The 20,992-nt window shown below is 37.1% G+C and overlaps 1 pseudogene across 1 annotated transcript; it reads right to left on the reverse strand.

Moving 5' to 3' along the window:
• Nucleotides 1-692: 692 nt before the first annotated feature.
• Nucleotides 693-15,241, reverse strand: LOC104767980 (adenylyl-sulfate kinase 1, chloroplastic-like; annotated as a pseudogene). The gene is made up of 7 exons (XR_015590818.1): nt 15,182-15,241; nt 8,002-8,053; nt 1,496-1,563; nt 1,322-1,411; nt 1,119-1,237; nt 945-1,029; nt 693-853 (listed from the first exon to the last, which is right to left on the reverse strand). The product of XR_015590818.1 is annotated as an adenylyl-sulfate kinase 1, chloroplastic-like (transcript).
• Nucleotides 15,242-20,992: the final 5,751 nt, after the last annotated feature.

The raw sequence follows: 20,992 nt of genomic DNA on the forward strand, positions 1-20,992 counted from the left end.
CATGTGGTTGTGAGAGTCCGAAGAAGGAGCCAGAGGATTATAGGTATGAGTGTTCGCTTATTTTCAATAATTATGGTTATGGAACAGAGCAAAAACTTTGCATCACAAATCACAATGAACTCGATTACTTAACGTAATCTTTCAAGATTCTTGCTACGTTATGTAACTCGGGTGCGCCACATTCATTTATTTCTATTACATAAGATTTGATTTAGACATATATATAGATATACAAGGAAAACTCCACAAACCAAAATTACTCCAAATATCACCTATTAGGAAGATCAACGAAAGTGAGCAACATTATAAGCCTGGATCGTCCTTCAGAGACCAAACCAGCTGCTTCCAATCTTCAGTCCTATGGCATGCACCATCTCTTATTCAGAAAACATCTAAATTACTAATTTTTGTCTTTGTTTATTTTAATAAGCAAAAAAAAATAAAAATATGCATGCATTAGCTTCCACTAACATCAAGAAAAAGGCTTAACCTTGATTTTCACTCATATTCATCATAACAAGAAGATTTGAAATACAAAAAAAAAACAAAAAAAAAAAAGAGAACCAAAAAGAACGACAGCTATGATATTTATTATCAGAACTTGTGATTCCATAAAAACAGCCATGGATTTGCTTAACTTTTTACTTTTTGGCTTGTTAAAACAGAACTATGACCGTGGAACAGAGAAATCTTCAGATGACATAAGAAAAAGAAAAAAAACAAGAACATAGGGTAAGAGATAGCGCGAAAAAGCAAGTTTTGTTTTTGTAGCATCCCATTGTCTCTACAATATTATTGACATTTACCTCGCAATTTAATGGTGGCTCGTAAGGGTCATCGATCCCCGTAAAACCTGAAGAAACATATCAAAACTATAGTATCAACTTTGGATTTTATTGAAACAAAACAGGTCACACAAATACCAACTACACTTCAAGAGATACCTTTGATCTTTCCTGAACGAGCTAGCTTGTAAAGACCCTTGGGATCCCTCGCCTCACAAACCTCAAGCGATACATTCATGAACACCTGTTTGATCAAAACCAATGTTACTAAAATATTGGAAAACTTGAATACAATAGAGAGAGACTACGAAACCCGCACTTGTTTGTCTATACCTCAACAAAATCTCCCTCGGGGAGTAAATTTCGACAAGCGTCTCTGTCTGTCCTGTAAGGAGATATTAAACTCGCAATGCAGATGATTCCAGCATCCGCAAAAAGCTTAGCAACCTCTCCTAAACAAAAACCAAACAACAACAGAAATATTAATAAAACAATAAGAAGTATTGGTTTAACAAGATTTTGCTGTTTAAGCTCACCGACTCTACGAATGTTCTCTGCAAGAATATAACAAAGCTTCCCCTTTTGGTACAACATTTGGTTCAAAGCACAAGCCAAAGTACTCTTCCGTAAACAATTTTTGGAAACATTCAAGATTATATTTTCACATAGACATAAACCCAAACTTGAAGCTGTGTTCTAAGATTACAAACCTGAACCACTAAGACCAATGACCCAAATCACACATATCCTTTTTGATCAAGCAATCTCTGTCGGATTTGTCGAGTTTCCAACCGTAGACAATGGACCTTGTTTTTTCCCTAATTAGAAAAAACAAACCATAATTTCAAACCTAAAAATTGAATCTTTTTGGCAAATCTGACCTAAAAATCGGATTTTAAAGTTAGTCGTTAACGTGATGATGATATATGTTAAGTTATCGATTTAATATGTTAACACATGTCAAAATATGTCATTACCACATGTCATTGTATAAAGCTTTGTTTCAAAGTTAGCTTTTAACATGATCGCGACACATGACAAATATGTCGATAAGATTTTGAGGTGTCAAACAAATTTAGAAAAGGAAAAACTATTTTATTATGTAAATTGCAAAATATGGTTTTTAAAGTTAGTCGTTAAAGTAATCAAGACGAATGTTAAGTTATTGATTTATGATATTCTCACGTGTCAAAATATGTTGTTAATATGATCATAACACATGTCATTATAAAAAAGTTTGTTTCAAAGTTAGTCATTAACATGATCCCGATATATGTGAAATCTATCAATAAGATTTGACATATATCGAATATTTTTAGAAAAGAAAAACTAACAACTTTTTTATGTAAAGTCTGATCTACAAAGTTAGTAGTTAATTTTAGTATATGACATATACCTTACATTGCTTTTTTTTTTTTTTTAAATTATCTCCATTCTATTTAAGATTATCATCTTATTAGTAATTATTTTCTCAAATTCTTCCAATATATTCATGTATCTTAAATATTTTTATTTATTTTATGTTGTTAAATGAGTTGAAAATCAATTAAAACACTATTTGAACAATTTCATTCTAAATTTATTATAGAAAGCATGATATGTACATATCTAACATTTTGTCAAATTTTATATTTATCTCTAGCGTCGTACTAGATTATACATATGTCTTCTTTATTTTCATATTTTTAGTTTAAATTTGTAACATCCGTGAACCGAAATCCCGGTTTAGGGATTGCATCGGTCGACGCCCTATGTGCATCGGTTGATGCAAGGCCGGTTTAGTGCAGACGAGTTTAAATTAAACGCTGCGTTTTGGGGTAGGGAAAACTCTTAAGTCGTGTTTTTGTCTCATTCGACGAGTTTGACCGTTTTGAGAGAAAACCAGAGAGAAAAGAGTTCTTATCAATTCTTAAGCGTTTTTGGGAGTTTCTGGGAAGTTTGTGGCGTTTCCTTGTGAGATCTGAGGCTTAGATCATTGTAAGAGCTTGTTAGGAGTGTAGAACTTGCGTTTTAGAGTCAGAATCGTCTTGGGCAAAGGTAAGTGCATGATCACGGCTTATCTAAGCTGGAGATTTCGCTGATCTGCTTGTTTATGTGTTGTTTGGCTTGTTAGTATGTTATCTGGGACGTTAGGAAGCTTTCTTGTGGCTTGAGATCGAGTTTTGTGGTTGTAGGAACAAAGATCCGGCGAGAAGCTTTGGAGAAAAATGATGCTCGGCATGTGCATCGGTCGATGCACTTTGTGCGTCGGTCGATGCAAGTGCGAGGACGGCGCGTAAACTCTAGGGTTTTCGTGCTATGTCGAGCATGCGTTGGTCGATGCAATGGGAGTATCGGTCGATGCATATCATGCGTCGGTCGATGCAACCCCAACTGGTGTCGGTCGATGCATGTTTAGGTCGGTCGATGCAGAGTCCTGGTTTGTTACTAATGATTGTTGATTGTTGGTTGATGGTTAGAGATGTCTCTATTGCTTGTGTGTATAGCCCAATAGATGGGAGGATTGCCTTACTGAGTGTTTATAAAATACTCATGCATTGCAATTTATGTTTGTGGTGCAGGTAAAGGCAAAGTGTGATCGTGGAATCAAGGCAATGAAGAAGAGGATGTTCTCGGGACTCGATTGGATGTTGTCTGGCTTGCTAGGTTGCTAGAGTTGAGTCATTAGAAACATTGCTAGGTTGATGGTTCTATGTTTCCTGATGGTTGAGTATTGGATCTGGTTTATGTTATAATATTGATTTTATTATTGGATATTTATTGGTATTGGTTATTTCTGCTGTTGGTTGTGATATTGGTTAGGTGGCTGGTGGGTATGGGACCACTAGTTGTAGTTTATCATTATTATTATTTATTTACAAAAAAAAAAACGGGTCGGGTCGTTTTAGTTTGGTATCAGAGCCCTTACGGTTCTAGGTTTGGGTTCACTAGGCTTTGCGCTGTAGATGTTTGGGATTGCATGTCTTGATTGATTATGTGAGTTAGTCAATTGTGTGTGGCATGGAGTCCAAGAACATCCTTTTCGAGCCTACAGTGTGATTCCATGGTGAGTTTATGTTTTTGTGTTATGTTAATTGTGTGCTTAGCCTTCTGTTCATGGTAGTGCAGATGGTTAGAGGGGGTGCTGTTGCGGGTCGTGGTCGAGGACGCGGACGTGGTCGTGGTAGGGGCAGATTCCCAGCGGTTAGTGAGACTGCGGACCAGAGTGTGACAGCTGAGGGTGTTGGCGAGTCACATGGTGTCCAGGGGGATTCCATGAGTGTGGCCGGAGGGGGCGGTGTTGATGCTCCAGTGGTCAGTGATGTTAGGGTCCCGAGTGTGGGAGTCTGGCGGAGGAGCGGCAGCTAGTGGCTGCGGATGTGGGAGGGCATAGTCATTATTTGTCTATGCTCAAGGAGATGCGTGGCATCAATACTGCATGGTTTTCGGGTGGTACAGATCCTACTGCTGCAGATGCGTGGAGGACGAGTGTGCAACGTAACTTCCATATAGTGAGATGTCCTGAGGAGTTTTGGGTGGACATAAGGGTCCACCACTTGATGGGTGATGCTCAGGTGTGGTGGAGATCAGTGGCTGCTAGGAGAGTGCAGAGGGAGATGACTTGGGCTGACTTCATGGGGGAGTTCAACTGCAAGTATTTTCCGAGAGAGGCATTGGACCGGTTGGAGGTGCAGTTCCTTCAGTTATCTCAGGGGGCGCGGTCAGTGCGGGACTTGGACTTGGAGTTCAGTCGACTTCTATCTTATGGGCGTCGGACTATGGAGTCTGAGGAGGCTCAGATCAGGAGGTTTTTGAGGGCCCTACGTGACGATTTGAGGGTTCACTGTAGAGGGCGGAGTTATGCTACGCTTGCAGAGCTGGTTGAGACTGCGGCAGAGATCGAGGAGGATATCCGGGCACAGTCAGTGGCGGTTAGTCCAGCCGTTCAGCCTGGTAAGGCTAAGCATCATGGAGGTTCTAGCAGGGGCGGCAAGCCTGCGCAGGGAACCAAGAGGAGGTGGGAGGCTATGCAGAGGCCGAGTGGTGCGAGTTGCTTCGGTTGTGGGAGCAAGGATCACATGGTTGCTAGCTGTCCCAAGAGGAGTGCTCCAACGGTAGCGGCTCGTGTATGCTATCATTGCAGGGAGCCAGGGCACATCAGGCCCTTGTGTCCCAAGTTGCAGCCGGTGGCAGTGGCAGCGTTGCAGCAGGTGCAGCCGGGAGGGCAGCAGGTTGCACGGATTGAGCAGGTGCCACGGGTTTACACGACTGCAGAGACTGGTGGAACCAGTGCCGGGGCGATCACATGTATAATTTCTGGTACTCTGTCTTTGTGAATTCTTAGTAAGTTCAGATTTGTGTAGGGACCTTGTTGGTGGGCGGGTTTAAGTCCCATGTTATGTTTGATTCTGGAGCTTCTCATAGCTTCATTACTCTGGAGTGTGCAGAGAGCGCGGGAATCAGAGGGGATCCCCGAGAGCGTACAAGAGTTGTCAGAGTTGCGGGAGGCAAGTTCCTGAGAGTTCTTGGATGAGCTAGAGGATTTGATATTCAGATCGCAGGAGAGTCGTGGACAGCGGATTTGCTTATCAGTCCAGTGGAGTTGTATGATGTTATTCTCGGGATGGATTGGTTGCATCGGCTTATGGTGCATTTGGATTGCCTTCGAGGTAGAGTGGAGTTTGAGCGTCCAGGAAAGAAGTTGGTTTTCCAAGGTATTAGACCGATTTCAGGGAGTCTCGTGATCTCGGCCATTCAGGCTGGGAAGATGATCGAGAAGGGTCGTGAGGCTTATTTGATTACTATATCTATGCCAGAGTCAGTGGGGACGTCTACGGTTAGTGGTATTCAGGTTGTTGAGGAATCTCGGTATGATCCCTTCACGATTAAACTAGAACCGGGGACGATGCCGTTATCCAAGGCTCCTTACAGAATGACTCCAGCAGAGATGACAAAGCTGAAGAAGCAGCTAGAGAATTTGTTGAGTAAGAGATTCATCCATCCTAGTGTATCACCATGGGGAGCGCCGGTGTTGTTTGTCAAGAAGAAGGATGGGAGTTTCCGGTTGTGTATTGATTACCGGGTTTTGAACCGGGTCACTGTGAAGAACAAGTACCCTCTTCCTAGGATCGATAAGTTGTTGGATCAGTTGAGAGGTGCTACTTGGTTCTCCAAGATAGATCTGGCGTTAGGTTATCATCAGATCCCGATAGATGAGGCAGATGTGAGAAAGACTGCATTCATGACGAGGTATGGGCATTATGAGTTCGTGGTGATGCCTTTCGGGTTGACTAATGCACCAACAGCGTTTATGAGATTGATGAACAGCGTGTTTCAGGAGTTCCTGGACGTGTCTGTCATCATTTTCATCGACGATATCCTGGTTTACTCTAAGAGTCCTAAGGAGCATGCAGTGCATTTGAGGGCAGTTCTGGAGAAGCTGCGGGAGCAGAAGTGTTTTGCTAAGTTGAGCAAGTGTAGTTTCTGGCTGCGGGAGATGGGTTTTCTGGGTCATATTGTGTCTGCAGATGGGGTTTCTATAGATCCGGAGAAGATTCAGGCTATCAGGGAATGACCTAGACCGCATAATGCCATAGAGCTCAGGAGTTTTCTTGGGTTGGTAGGTTACTACAGGAGATTTGTGAAGGGTTTTGCAAGCAGAGCACGTCCTATGACTAAGTTGACAGGGAAGGATGTTCTTTTTGTTTGGTCACAGGAGTGTGAGGAGGGCTTTGCAAGCCTTAAGGAGATGTTGACTACTGCACCAGTGTTGGCTTTGCCTGAGCAGGGAGAACCCTATGTGGTTTATACTGATGCATCCAGAGTTGGTTTGGGGTGTGTGTTGATGCAGCATGGGAAGGTGATTTCCTATGCTTCGAGGCAGTTGCGGAAGCATGAGGGCAACTATCCTACTCATGATTTGGAGATGGCTGATGTAGTTTTTGCCCTGAAGATTTGGAGATCTTATCTTTATGGTGCAAAGGTACAGGTGTTTACAGATCATAAGAGCCTGAAGTATATATTCACTCAGCCTAAATTAAACTTGAGACAGAGGCGGTGGATGGAGCTTGTGGCAGATTATGATTTGGAGATAGCTTAACACCCTGGTAAGGCTAAGTCGGTTGCAGATGCTCTAAGTCGGAAGAGGGTAGCTTCGGCTCAGGAGCAGGATATGGAGTCCCTGATAGGAGAGATCAGTGTGTTGAAGTTGTGTACAGTGTCTCAGGAGCCGTTGGGTTTGGAGGCAGTTGTTAGGGCAGATCTTCTGAGTAGGGTGCGGTTGGCACAGGAGAAGGATTTGGGGTTGGTGAATGCCTCAAAGGAGGTTGGTTCTAAGTATCATGTTTCGGCTAATGGTACTATTTTGGTGCATGGGTGGGTTTGTGTGCCCAAGGATGACGAGTTGAGACAGGTGATTCTGAGTGAGGCTCATGCGAGCAGGTTCTCTGTTCATCCAGGAGCAACTAAGATGTACCGTGATCTCAAGATGTACTATCACTGGGTCGGGATGAAAAAAGATGTAGTTAGTTGGGTCGCGAGGTGCGATAGGATTGCCATTGTCTCAGACCTTTGATGTTATTTGGGTCATTGTGGACCGGTTGACTAACTCTGCACATTTTCTGGCCATTAAGAAGACAGATGGAACAACGGTCTTGGCTAAGAAGTATGTGAGGGAGATAGTTGATATATCATGGTTTTTACGGTTTTTAACCATGATATGAGTGTGCTTTTTGAGTCTTTTGATTTGTTTCTAGGTTGTTTTTGAGTCTTTACAGGTTATCTAGGAATTTGGCACGGATGTAGCAAAATGGAGCAATTTGGATCGTTTTGGAACATTTAACGGAAGGAAACGAACTTGGAGTCGGATTAGAGTGCTGGCATCGATCGACACTACATGAGCATCGATCGACACTCCTGATTACCCGAGGAGAGAACAAGAATTGGAAGTTTTACAATTTTACCCAAAGTTTTCCACAATTGCAACATAAGCCCCTGGACGTGTTTTAGGACATATTTATAGTGTTTTTGGGTTTTGTAAATCCTTAAGTTATTTTATAGCAGTTTTTGAGAGAGAGATTATTGAGAGCTTTTTTGGAGAAAAGGATCTGACTTCTTTGTAGAGAGAAGATTTCTAAACTCCCTCTTTTACTATTCAATAATCTATTGCATGTTATTTAGAATTATGATTTGTTCTTCATTAAACATGTCTGAGTAATTTGCTTGTTATGTTTAGGATTTTTCATAGGGTTTTTATGATTTATTAGATTTGTGGTTTTAGGGTTATTAATCTTTTATGATCTTCATTATTGGTTGTTCTTCACAATAATTCTTGATTGATCACCTAGAATTATTATCTTAGGAAAATAAATTGATATGAGAATATAATTGTTTTCCTGATTAAACCATTGATGAACAAAAGTATTTCTTACAAAGAGATTTGAATTAATAATTTGAACTTATCTAAAACTGTTCTTAAAGCTGATTTTTAACTTAGAATTTTACAAAGAGATTTGGATTTTCTGTTTTTAAATTTAGATAATAATTGCAGTGAGAACTGATTTATTTTACCAAAAGTTTAGAGTTCTAGATCTGATTTTTAATTGCTTGAACCTTAATTAATTTACTGATTTAATATTTCATAATTTCCTGAGAAATTTCCTAGGCTTAACCTTTTGATTTTCTGATTTCACAACACTTTTATTTAATATTTTGCATTGTTTATTTTAATTCAAATTAATTTGTTTAGCGTAATCATAAAACTCTATAATCCATTGTGTTTGATCTTGAGTCTCTGAGGAATTCGACCCCTAAGTACTACAGTGATCTCTTGTTTGAGAGAGTAGCTCCAGTGATTAATTTGAGCTTATCAATAGTTAGGTTGCATGGGGTGCCAGCGAGCATTGTGTCTGATAGGGATTCTAAGTTCACTTCAGTGTTTTGGAGAGCATTTCAGGCAGAGATGGGCACTAAGGTACATATGAGTACATATTATCATCCACAGATAGATGGACAGTCAGAGAGGACGATCCAGATGTTGGAGGATTTGCTGAGGATGTGTGTGTTGGATTGGGATGGCCATTGGGCCGATCACCTGAACCTGGTAGAGTTTGCTTACAACAACAACTATCAGGCGAGTATTAAGATGGCTCCTTATGAGGCTTTGTATGGAAGGCCATGTCATACATCGGTATGCTGGACTCAGGTGGGGGAGAGGAGCATTTACGAGGCAGATTTTGTTCAGGAGACCTCAGAGAAGATTCGGGTTCTCAAGCTGAACATGAAAGAAGCTCAGGATCGGTAGAGGAGTTATGCTGATAGGAGGAGGAGAGATCTTGAGTTTCAGGTAGGAGACAGAGTGTACCTCAAGATGGCCATGTTGCAGGGTCCGAACAGGTCATTGACTGAGACTAAGTTGAGTACGAGGTATATGGGACCGTTCAGAGTGATTGAGCGGGTGGGACCAATAGCATATAGACTGGAGTTACCTGAGGTTGTGCATGCATTCCATAAGGTTTTCCATGTGTCTATGTTGCGGAAGTGTCTCCGTGAGGATGATCAGTTGTTAGCTAAGATTCCTGAGGATCTTTAGCCTAACATGACTTTGGAGGCGAGACCAGTGAGGGTTCTCGAGAGGAGGATATGAGAGTCCTATGGGACTGTGATGGTATTGAGGAGCAGACTTGGGAGCCAGAGGCGAGGATGAAGGCAAGGTTCAAGAAGTGGTTCGAGAAGCAGGTCGTGACTTGAACTTGTCTAGCTTGGTCCCAGTTGTAGTCTGTGGCTGGAGCGGGAATGGAGTATTCCAGCCCATCTCTCTTGTTTACTTGGTCGATTAGGGGTGATTGGTTGTGCGACTAAGTAACAATATGAGGTGGTGTTCGGGGTACAAAATTTCCGTGAGGCGGTGGTTTGAGGGAAAGTTTCCTGAAATAGAAGTTTCTAAAAGTGGAAAGTTTCCAGAAGTGGAAAGTCTAAAAATGGAAAGTTTGATGTGAGTTAGATTTTTTTTCCATTTTAGTGGTTGTGAGCCTTGGAGGGGCTTGTGTGGCCTTGGTGGCGGACTTTTAAGTTATTGTGCCATGTGTGGCGGTCTTTTGAGACATTGTGTGGCCTTTGTGGCGGGTTGTTTAGCCATTGTGTGGCCTTTGTGGCGGGCTGTTTAGCCATTGTGTGGCCTTTGTGGCGGGCTGTTTAGCCAATTATATGGCATTTGTGGCGGGCTGTTTAGCCAGAGTTGCCTGTTTAGGCGGTCCTTCGGGACAAGTGGTCTTCGTGACGGTCCTTCGGGATGAGTGGCCTTGGTGGCAGTCCTGTTTAGGACATTTGTTTGGCCTTGGTGGCGGTCCTGTTTAGGACATTTGTTTGGCCTTTGTGGCGGTCCTGTTTGGGAAATTTGTTTGGCCTTGGTGGCGGTCCTGTTTAGGACATTTGTTTGGCCTTTGTGGCGGCGCTTGTGGAATTGAGATGATCCATGTGTGGTCATGAGGTATTCCAGTGAGGGGATATGTGGTTGGTAGGACATTGTGATGTTTTACGCGAGCCACGAGAAGGAAATCTGGATAGGGATAGGACTCAGACGTGTTCAGAATTGTTTGCTCGCGACTCTTGGGGGACTTTGTTTCTCCTAGTACCACCATACTCTGAGACTTTGTGGCTTGGGAGTATGGTTGGTATATCGACTTCGGATGACGATCCGGTGGCGCACTGTAGTGTGGCAACCCGAGAGACGAATATTGGACTTCCTTATATATTATGGCATGCGGGCTTAGGCCCGATGAGGAGCCAATATTATGGCATGCAAGCTTAGGCCTGATGAGGAGCCAATAAAACTCAAGGTTTAGGCCTATGAGTAAAGGAAAGTCCAAAAGTCGAGAGCAAATAATGCCTAGAACGTGAGTCTATCGCCTAAAGGTGACCTTTCGTAGATCGGTCGGAGGAGTGTGGGCCGTGGAGACGGTTGTACGGGAGTCTTTGGTTGATGGTTGTTCGAGATTCGAGGATGAATCTATGTTGGTGGGGGAGAATTGTAACATCCGCGAACCGAAATCCCGGTTTAAGTTAAATGCTGCGTTTTAGGGTAGGGAAAACTCTTAAGTCGTGTTTTTGTCTCATTCGATGAGTTTGGCCGTTTTGAGAGAAAACCAGAGAGAAAAGAGTTCTTATCAGTTCTTAAGCGTTTTTGGGAGTTTTTGGGAAGTTTGTGGCTTTTTCTTGTGAGATATGAGGCTTAGATCATTGTAGGAGCTTGCTAGGAGTGTAGAACTTGCGTTTTAGAGTCAGAATCGTCTTGGGCAAAGGTAAGTGCATGACCAGGGCTTATCTAAGCTGGAGATTTCTCTGATCTGCTTGTTTATGTGTTGTTTGGCTTGTTAGTATGTTATCTGTGATGTTAGGAAGCTTTCTTGTGGCTTGGGATAGAGTTTTGTGGTTTTAGGAACGAAGAGCCAGTGAGAAGCTTCGGGAAAAAACGATGGTCGGCATGTGCATCGATCAATGCACTTTGTGCGTCGGTCAATGCAAGTGCGAGGACGGCGCGTAAACTCTAGGGTTTTCGTGCTATGTCGAGCATGCGTCGGTCGATGCAATGGGAGTATCGGTCGATGCAAGTGAACCTTGCATCGGTCGATGCATATCATGCGTCGGTCGACGCAACCCCAACTAGTGTCGGTCGATGCATGTTTGGGTCGGTCGATGCAGAATCCTGGTTTGTTATTGATGATTGTTGATTGTTGGTTGATAGTTAGAGATGTCTCTATTGCTTGTGTGTATAGCCCAATAGATGAGAGGATTGCCTTACTGAGTGTTTATAAAATACCCATGCATTGCAATTTGTGTTTGTGGTGCAGGTAAAGGCAAAATGTGATCGTGGAATCAAGGCAATGAAGAGGAGGATATTCTGGGGACTTGATTGGATTTTGTCTGGCTTGCTAGGTTGCTAGAGTTGAGTCATTAGAAACATTGCTAGGTTGCTGGTTCTATGTTTCCTGATGGTTGAATATTGAATCTGTTTTATGTTATAATATTGGTTTTATTATTGGATATTTATTGGTATTGGTTATTTCTGCTGTTGGTTGTGATTGTGGTTAGGTGGCTAGTGGGTATGAGACTACTAGTTGTAGTTTATCATTATTTTTATTTTTAGTATTATTTATTATTTCTTATTTATTTACAACAAAAAAAAAACGAGTCGGGTCGTTTCAAATTAACATATATTAAAGAAAAGTTTTGATGGTTATACAAAAAAAAATCATGTTTATTTGTAAATATTTAATTATCATCTTCTATATATATATCGTGTACAACTTTACATTGAAGGTTAATGAGAAAATCATAATATTCAAAACTTTTAATACCTCTCTTCTGATCCCATAATTTTCACTTTCAACAACAACTCCTCTTCCTCACTTCTTTTTTACGACCCTTAAATCGTCCACCCTCCCCAAAAACAAATTTCCAATACTTAAATCCTTCTCTTTACTACCCAAACATCACTAGTTTCATGTTTTTAAGGTCTCAAACTCGGGAGCTTCTCCGGATGGTAAAGAGAACGATTTTTCAAAACATCTATTCCTGAATTTTCTCAGAGGCATTTCGAAAAATGTCTATGTGGATCCAAATAGACAATCCCTAACCTTGTCTCAACGACAACTGGCCTCTAAGACCTTCCGCGACACATTTCAGGAAGTTGCTTAAGAGTTTAACAAAGAAAAAAATTTGTTTGAAGTTGTATAGGAGACGGGGACGTGTCATATTAGATTAACACCTTCAGAGTTTAAGCTTGTTACTAGTGAAGATATCAAGGAAACAAAGACGTAGTTAGATCTAATAGTTGAGAAAAAGAAGGAACTCCCAGGTGAATACATCTTCAAATCAACGTTAGATCAAGCCAGAGATCTCAAGCACAATGAATATGTTTGGATTGCCAAATCTCTTATTCATCTATCTTAAATATTTTTATTTATTTTATGTTGTTAAATGTGTTGAAAATCAATTAAAACAACATTTGAACAATTTCATTCTAAATTTATTATAGAAAGCATGATATGTACATATCTAACATTTTGTCAATTTTTATATTTATCGCTAGCGTCGTACTAGATTATACATATGTCTATCATTATTTTCATATTTTTAGTTTAAATTCACATATATTATATAAAACTTTTGATGGTTATACAAAAAATCATGTTTATTGTTAAAGATTTAATTATCATCTTCTATATATATCTTGTACGGCTTTTCATTGAAGGTTAATGAGAAAATCATAATTTTCAAATTTCTAATACCTCTCTTTTGATCCCATCATATTCACTTTCAACAACAACTCATTTTCATCGCTTATTTTTTACGAACTTTAAACCCTCCACCCTCCCCAAAAACAAATTTCGCCTACTTAAATCATCCTCTTTACTACCCAAACATTACCAGTTTTATGTTTTTAAGGCCTCAAACTTGTAAGCCTCTCCAGATGGTAAAGAAAACGATTTTCCAAAACATCTATTCCTGAACTTTCTCAGAGGCATTTCGAAAAACGTCTATGTGGATCCACATAGACAATCCCTAACATTGTCTCAATGGCAGCTGGCATCTGAGACCTTCCTCGACACATTTTAGGAAGTTATGTAAGAGTTTAACAAAGAAAAAAATTTGTTTGAGTTTTTTTGGAGCAAAGGACGTGCCATATTAGATTAACACCTTTAGAGTTTGAGCTTTTTTTTGGTGAAGATATCAAGAAAACAAAGACGTATTTTGATCTAATTGTTGAGAAAAAAGAAGGACCTCCAAGGTGAATACATCTTCAAATCAACGTTTGATCAAGCCAGAGATCTCAAGCACAATGAATATGTTTGGATTTCCAAATCTCTTATTCATGTATCTTAAATATTTTTATTTATTTTATATTGTTAAATGTGTTGATAATCAATTAAAACAACATTTAAACAATTTCATTCTAAATTTATTATAGAAAGCATGATATGTACATATCTAACATTTTGGCAATTTTTATATTTATCTCTAGCGTCGTACTAGATTATACATATGTCTTCATTATTTTCATATTTTTAGTTTAAATTCACATATATTATATAAAAGTTTTGATGGTTATACAAAAAAATCATGTTTATTGGTAAAGATTTAATTATCATCTTCTATATATATCTTGTACAGCTTTCCATTGAAGGTTAATGAGAAAATCATAATATTCAAAATTTCTAATACCTCTCTTTTGATCCCATCATATTCACTTTCAACAACAACTCATTTTCATCGCTTCTTTTTTACGAACCTTAAACCCTCCACTCTCCCCAAAAACAAATTTCGCCTACTTAAATCATCCTCTTTACTACCCAAATATCACCACTTTTATGTTTTTAAGGCCTCAAACTCGGGAGCTTCTCCAGATGGTAAAGAGAACGATTTTCCAAAACATCTATTCCTGAACTTTCTCAGAGGCATTTCGAAAAACGTCTATGTGGATCCACATAGACAATCCCTAACATTGTCTCAATGGCAGCTGGCATCTGAGACCTTCCTCGACACATTTCAGGAAGTTATGTAAGAGTTTAACAAAGAAAAAATTTGTTTGAGTTTTTTTGGAGCAAAGGACGTGCCATATTAGATTAACACCTTTAGAGTTTGAGCTTTTTTTTGGTGAAGATATCAAGAAAACAAAGACGTATTTTGATCTAATTGTTGAGAAAAAAGAAGGACCTCCAAGGTGAATACATCTTCAAATCAACGTTTGATCAAGCCAGAGTTCTCAAGCACAATGAATATGTTTGGATTTCCAAATCTCTTATTCATGTATCTTAAATATTTTTATTTATTTTATATTGTTAAATGTGTTGATAATCAATTAAAACAACATTTAAACAATTTCATTCTAAATTTATTATAGAAAGCATGATATGTACATATCTAACATTTTGGCAATTTTTATATTTATCTCTAGCGTCGTACTAGATTATACATATGTCTTCATTATTTTCATATTTTTAGTTTAAATTCACATATATTATATAAAAGTTTCGATGGTTATACAAAAAAATCATGTTTATTGGTAAAGATTTAATTATCATCTTCTATATATATCTTGTACAGCTTTCCATTGAAGGTTAATGAGAAAATCATAATATTCAAAATTTCTAATACCTGTCTTTTGATCCCATCATATTCACTTTCAACAACAACTCATTTTCATCGCTTCTTTTTTACGAACCTTAAACCCTCCACTCTCCCCAAAAACAAATTTCGCCTACTTAAATCATCCTCTTTACTACCCAAATATCACCACTTTTATGTTTTTAAGGCCTCAAACTCGGGAGCTTCTCCAGATGGTAAAGAGAACGATTTTCCAAAACATCTATTCCTGAACTTTCTCAGAGACATTTCCAAAAACGTCTATGTGGATTCACATAGACAATCTCTAACATTGTCTCAATGGCAGCTGGCATCTGAGACCTTCCTTGACACATTTTAGGAAATTATGTAAGAGTTTAACAAAGAGAAAAATTTGTTTGAGTATTATTGGAGCAAGGGACGTGCCAGATTAGATTAACACCTTTAGAGTTTGAGCTTTTTTTGGTGAAGATATCAAGAAAACAAAGACGTATTTTGATCTAATTGTTGAGAAAAAAGAAGGACCTCCAAGGTGAATACATCTTCAAATCAACGTTTAATCGAGCTAGAGATCTCAAGCACAATGAATATGTTTGGATTGCCAAATCTCTTATTCATGTATCTTAAATATTTTTATTTATTTTATATTGTTAAATGTGTTGATAATCAATTAAAACAACATTTGAACAATTTCATTCTAAATTTATTATAGAAAGCATGATATGTACATATCTAACATTTTGTCAATTTTTATATTTATCTCTAGCGTCGTACTAGATTATACATATGTCTTCATTATTTTCATATTTTTAGTTTAATTTCACATATATTATATAAAAGTTTTGATGGTTATACAAAAAAAAATCATGTTTATTAGTAAAATTTAATTATCATCTTCTATATAAATCTTGTACAGCTTTACATTGAAGGTTAATGAGAAAATCATAATATTCAAAATTTCTAATACCTCTCTTCTGATCCCATCATATTCACTTTCAACAACAACTCGTTTTCATCACTTCTTTTTTACGACCCTTAAATCTTCCACCCTCCTCAAAAACAAATTTCCCATACATAAATCCTCCTCTTTACTACCCAAACATCACCAGTTTCATGTTTTAAAGGCCTCAAACTCGGGAGCTTCTCCAGATGGTAAAGAGAACGATTTTTCAAAACATTTATACCTGAACTATCTCGGAGGCATTTTTAAGAACATCTTTGTGGATCCACATAGACAATCCCTAACATTGTCTCAATGGCAGCTGGCCTCTGAGACCTTCCTCGACACATTTTAGGAAGTTGCTTAAGAGTTTAACAAAAGAGAAAAATTTGTTTGAGTTGTATTGGAGCAGGGACGTGCTAGATTAGATTAACATCTTCAGAGTTGGAGCTTGTTATTGGTGAAGATATCAAGGAAACAAAGACGTATTTTGATCTAATAGTTGAGAAAAGAAGGAACTCTAAGGTGAATACATCTTCAAATCAACCTTTGATCAAGCCAAAGATCTCAAGCACAATGTATATGTTTGGATTGCCAAATCTCTTATTCATCTATCTTAAATATTTTATTTATTTATTTTATTTTGTTAAATGTGTTGAAAATCATTTAAAACAAACATTAGAACAATTTCATTCTAAATTTATTATAGAAAGCTTGATATGTACATATCTAACATTTTGTCAATTTTTATATCTATCTCTAGCGTCGTACTAGATTATACCTATGTCTTTTTTATTTTCATATTTTTAGTTTAAATTCACATATATTAAATAAAAGTTTTGATGGTTATACAAAAAAAAATCATGTTTATTAGTAAAAAATTAATTATCATCTTCTATATAAATCTTGTACAGCTTTACATTGAAGGTTAATGAGAAAATCATAATATTCAAAATTTCTAATACCTCTCTTCTGATCCCATCATATTCACTTTCAACAACAACTCCTTTTCATCACTTCTTTTTTACCACCCTTAAATCTTCCACCCTCCTCAAAAACCAATTTCTCATACTTAAATCCTCCTCTTTACTACCCAAACATCACCAATTTCATGTTTTAAAGGTTTCAAACTCGGGAGCTTCCCCAGATGGTAAAGAGAACGATTTTCCAAAACATCTATTCATGAACTTTCTCAGAGGCATTTCAAAAAACGTCAATGTGGATCCACATATACAATCCCTAACAATGTCTCAATGGCAGCTGGCATCTGAGACCTTCCTCGACACATTTCAGGAGGTTATGTAAGAGTTTAACAAAGAGAAAATTTTGTTTGAGTTTTATTGGAGGAAGGGACGTGCCAGATTAGATTAACACCTTCAGAGTTTGAGCTTTTTTTTGGTGAAGATATCAAGAAAACAAAGACGTATTTTGATCTAATAGTTGAGAAAAAAGAAGGAACTCTAAGGTGAATACATCTTCAAATCAACCTTTGATCAAGCCAGAGATCTCAAGCACAATGTCTATGTTTGGATTGCAAAATCTCTTATTCATCTATCTTAAATATTTTTTATTTATTTTATGTTGTTAAATGTATTGAAAATCAATTAAAACAAACATTAGAACAATTTCATTCTAAATTTATTATAGAGAGCATGATATGTACATATCTAACATTTTGTCAATTTTTATATTTATCTCTAGCGTCGTAATAAATTATACCTATGTCTTTTTTATTTTCATATTTTTAGTTTAAATACACATATATTAAAAAACGTTTTGATGGTTATACAAAAAAAAATCATGTTTATTAGTAAAATTTAATTATCATCTTCTATATAAATCTTGTACAGCTTTACATTGAAGGTTAATGAGAATATCATAATATTCAAAATTTCTAATACCTCTCTTCTGATCCCATCATATTCACTTTCAACAACAACTCGTTTTCATCACTTCTTTTTTAGGACCCTTAAATCTTCCACCCTCCCCAAAAACAAATTTCCCATACTTAAATCCTCCTCTTTACTACCCAAACATCACTAGTATCATGTTTTAAAGGCCTCAAACTCGGGAGCTTCTCAAAATGGTAAAGAGAACGATTTTCCAAAACATTTATACCTGAACTATCTCGGAGGCATTTTGAAGAACATATATGTGGATCCACATAGACAATCCCTAACATTGTCTCAATGGCAGCTGGCCTCTGAGACCTTCCTCGACGCATTTCAGGAAGTTGCTTAAGAGTTTAACAAAGAGAAAAATTTGTTTGAGTTGTGTTGGAGCAGGGACGTGCTAGATTAGATTAACACCTTCAGAGTTTGAGCTTGTTATTGGTGAAGATATCAAGGAAACAAAGACGTATTTTGATCTAATAGTTTAGAAAAAAGAAGGAACTCCAAAGTGAATACATCTTCAAATCAACCTTTGATCAAGCCAGATATATCAAAATCAATGTATATGTTTGGATTGCCAAATCTCTTATTCATCTATCTTAAATATTTTATTTTGTTAAATGTGTTGAAAATCAATTAAAACAAACATTAGAACAATTTCATTCTAAATTTATTATAGAAAGCTTGATATGTACAAATCTAACATTTTGTCAATTTTTATATCTATCTCTAGCGTCGTACTAGATTATACCTATGTCTTTTTTATTTTCATATTTTTAGTTTAAATTCACATATATTAAATAAAAGTTTTGATGGTTATACAAAAAAAAATCATGTTTATTAGTAAAAAATTAATTATCATCTTCTATATAAATCTTGTACAGCTTTACATTGAAGGTTAATGAGAAAATCATAATATTCAAAATTTCTAATACCTCTCTTCTGATCCCATCATATTCACTTTCAACAACAACTCCTTTTCATCACTTCTTTTTTACCACCCTTAAATCTTCCACCCTCCTCAAAAACAAATTTCTCATACTTTAATCCTCCTCTTTACTACCCAAACATCACCAATTTCATGTTTTAAAGGTTTCAAACTCGGGAGCTTCCCCAGATGGTAAAGAGAACGATTTTCCAAAACATCTATTCCTGAACTTTCTCAGAGGCATTTCAAAAAACGTCTATGTGGATCCACATATACAATCCCTAACATTGTCTCAATGGCAGCTGGCATCTGAGACCTTCCTCGACACATTTCAGGAAGTTATGTAAGAGTTTAACAAAGAGAAAATTTTGTTTGAGTTTTATTGGAGGAAGGGACGTGCCAGATTAGATTAACACATTCACAGTTTGAGCTTTTTTTTGGTGAAGATATCAAGAAAACAAAGACGTATTTTGATCTAATAGTTGAGAAAAAAAAGAAGGAACTCTAAGGTGAATACATCTTCAAATCAACCTTTGATCAAGCCAGAGATCTCAAGCACAATGTATATGTTTGGATTGCCAAATCTCTTATTCATCTATCTTAAATATTTTTTATTTATTTTAGGTTGTTAAATGTGTTGAAAATCAATTAAAACAAACATTAGAACAATTTCATTCTAAATTTATTATAGAGAGCATGATATGTACATATCTAACATTTTGTTAATTTTTATATTTATCTCTAGGGTCGTAATAGATTATACATATGTCTTTTTTATTTTCATATTTTTAGTTTAAATACACATATATTAAATAAAAGTTTTGATGGTTATACAAAAAAAAAATCATGTTTATTAGTAAAATTTAATTATCATCTTCTATATAAATCTTGTACAGCTTTACATTGAAGGTTAATGAGAAAATCATAATATTCAAAATTTCTAATACCTCTCTTCTGATCCCATCATATTCACTTTCAACAACAACTCGTTTTCATCACTTCTTTTTTACGACCCTTCAGTCTTCCACCCTCCCCAAAAAAATATTTCCCATACTTAAATCCTCCTCTTTACTACCCAAACATCACCAGTTTCATGTTTTAAAGGCCTCAAACTCGGGAGCTTCTCCAGATGGTAAAGAGAAAGATTTTTCAAAACATTTATACCTGAACTATCTCGGAGGCATTTTGAAGAACATCTATGTGGATCCACATAGACAATCCCTAACATTGTCTCAATGGCAGCTGGCCTCTGAGACCTTCCTCGACACATTTCAGGAAGTTGCTTAAGAGTTTAACAAAAGAGAAAAATTTGTTTGAGTTGTATTGGAGCAGGGAAGTGCTAGATTAGATTAACACCTTCAGAGTTTGAGCTTGTTATTGGTGAAGATATCAAGAAAACAAAGACGTATTTTGATCTAATAGTTGAGAAAAAAGAAGGAACTCTAAGGTGAATACATCTTCAAATCAACCTTTGATCAAGCCAGAGATCTCAAGCACAATGTATATGTTTGGATTGCCAAATCTCTTATTCATCTATCTTAAATATTTTTTATTTATTTTATGTTGTTAAATGTGTTGAAAATCAATTAAAACAAACACGAACAATTTCATTCTAAATTTGTTATAGAAAGCATGATATGTACATATCTAACATTTTGTCAATTTTTATTTTTATCACTAGCGTCGTAATAGATTATACCTATGTCTTTTTTATTTTCATATTTTAGTTTAAATTCACATATATTGAATAAAAGTTTTGATGGTTACACAAAAAAAAAATCATGTTTATTAGTAAAATTTAATTATCATCTTCTATATAAATCTTGTACAGCTTTACATTGAAGGTTAATGAGAAAATCATAATATTCAAAATTTCTAATACCTCTCTTCTGATCCCATCATATTCACTTTCAACAACAACTCGTTTTCATCACTTCTTTTTTACGACCCTTCAGTCTTCCACCCTCCCCAAAAAAATATTTCCCATACTTAAATCCTCCTCTTTACTACCCAAACATCACCAGTTTCATGTTTTAAAGGCCTCAAACTCGGGAGCTTCTCCAGATGGTAAAGAGAAAGATTTTTCAAAACATTTATACCTGAACTATCTCGGAGGCATTTTGAAGAACATCTATGTGGATCCACATAGACAATCCCTAACATTGTCTCAATGGCAGCTGGCCTCTGAGACCTTCCTCGACACATTTCAGGAAGTTGCTTAAGAGTTTAACAAAAGAGAAAAATTTGTTTGAGTTGTATTGGAGCAGGGAAGTGCTAGATTAGATTAACACCTTCAGAGTTTGAGCTTGTTATTGGTGAAGATATCAAGAAAACAAAAACGTATTTT

Source organism: Camelina sativa, chromosome 19 (assembly GCF_030686135.1).
Source record: "Camelina sativa cultivar CO46 ecotype springtype chromosome 19, ASM3068613v1".
In the NCBI taxonomy this organism is placed as follows: Eukaryota; Viridiplantae; Streptophyta; class Magnoliopsida; order Brassicales; family Brassicaceae; genus Camelina; species Camelina sativa.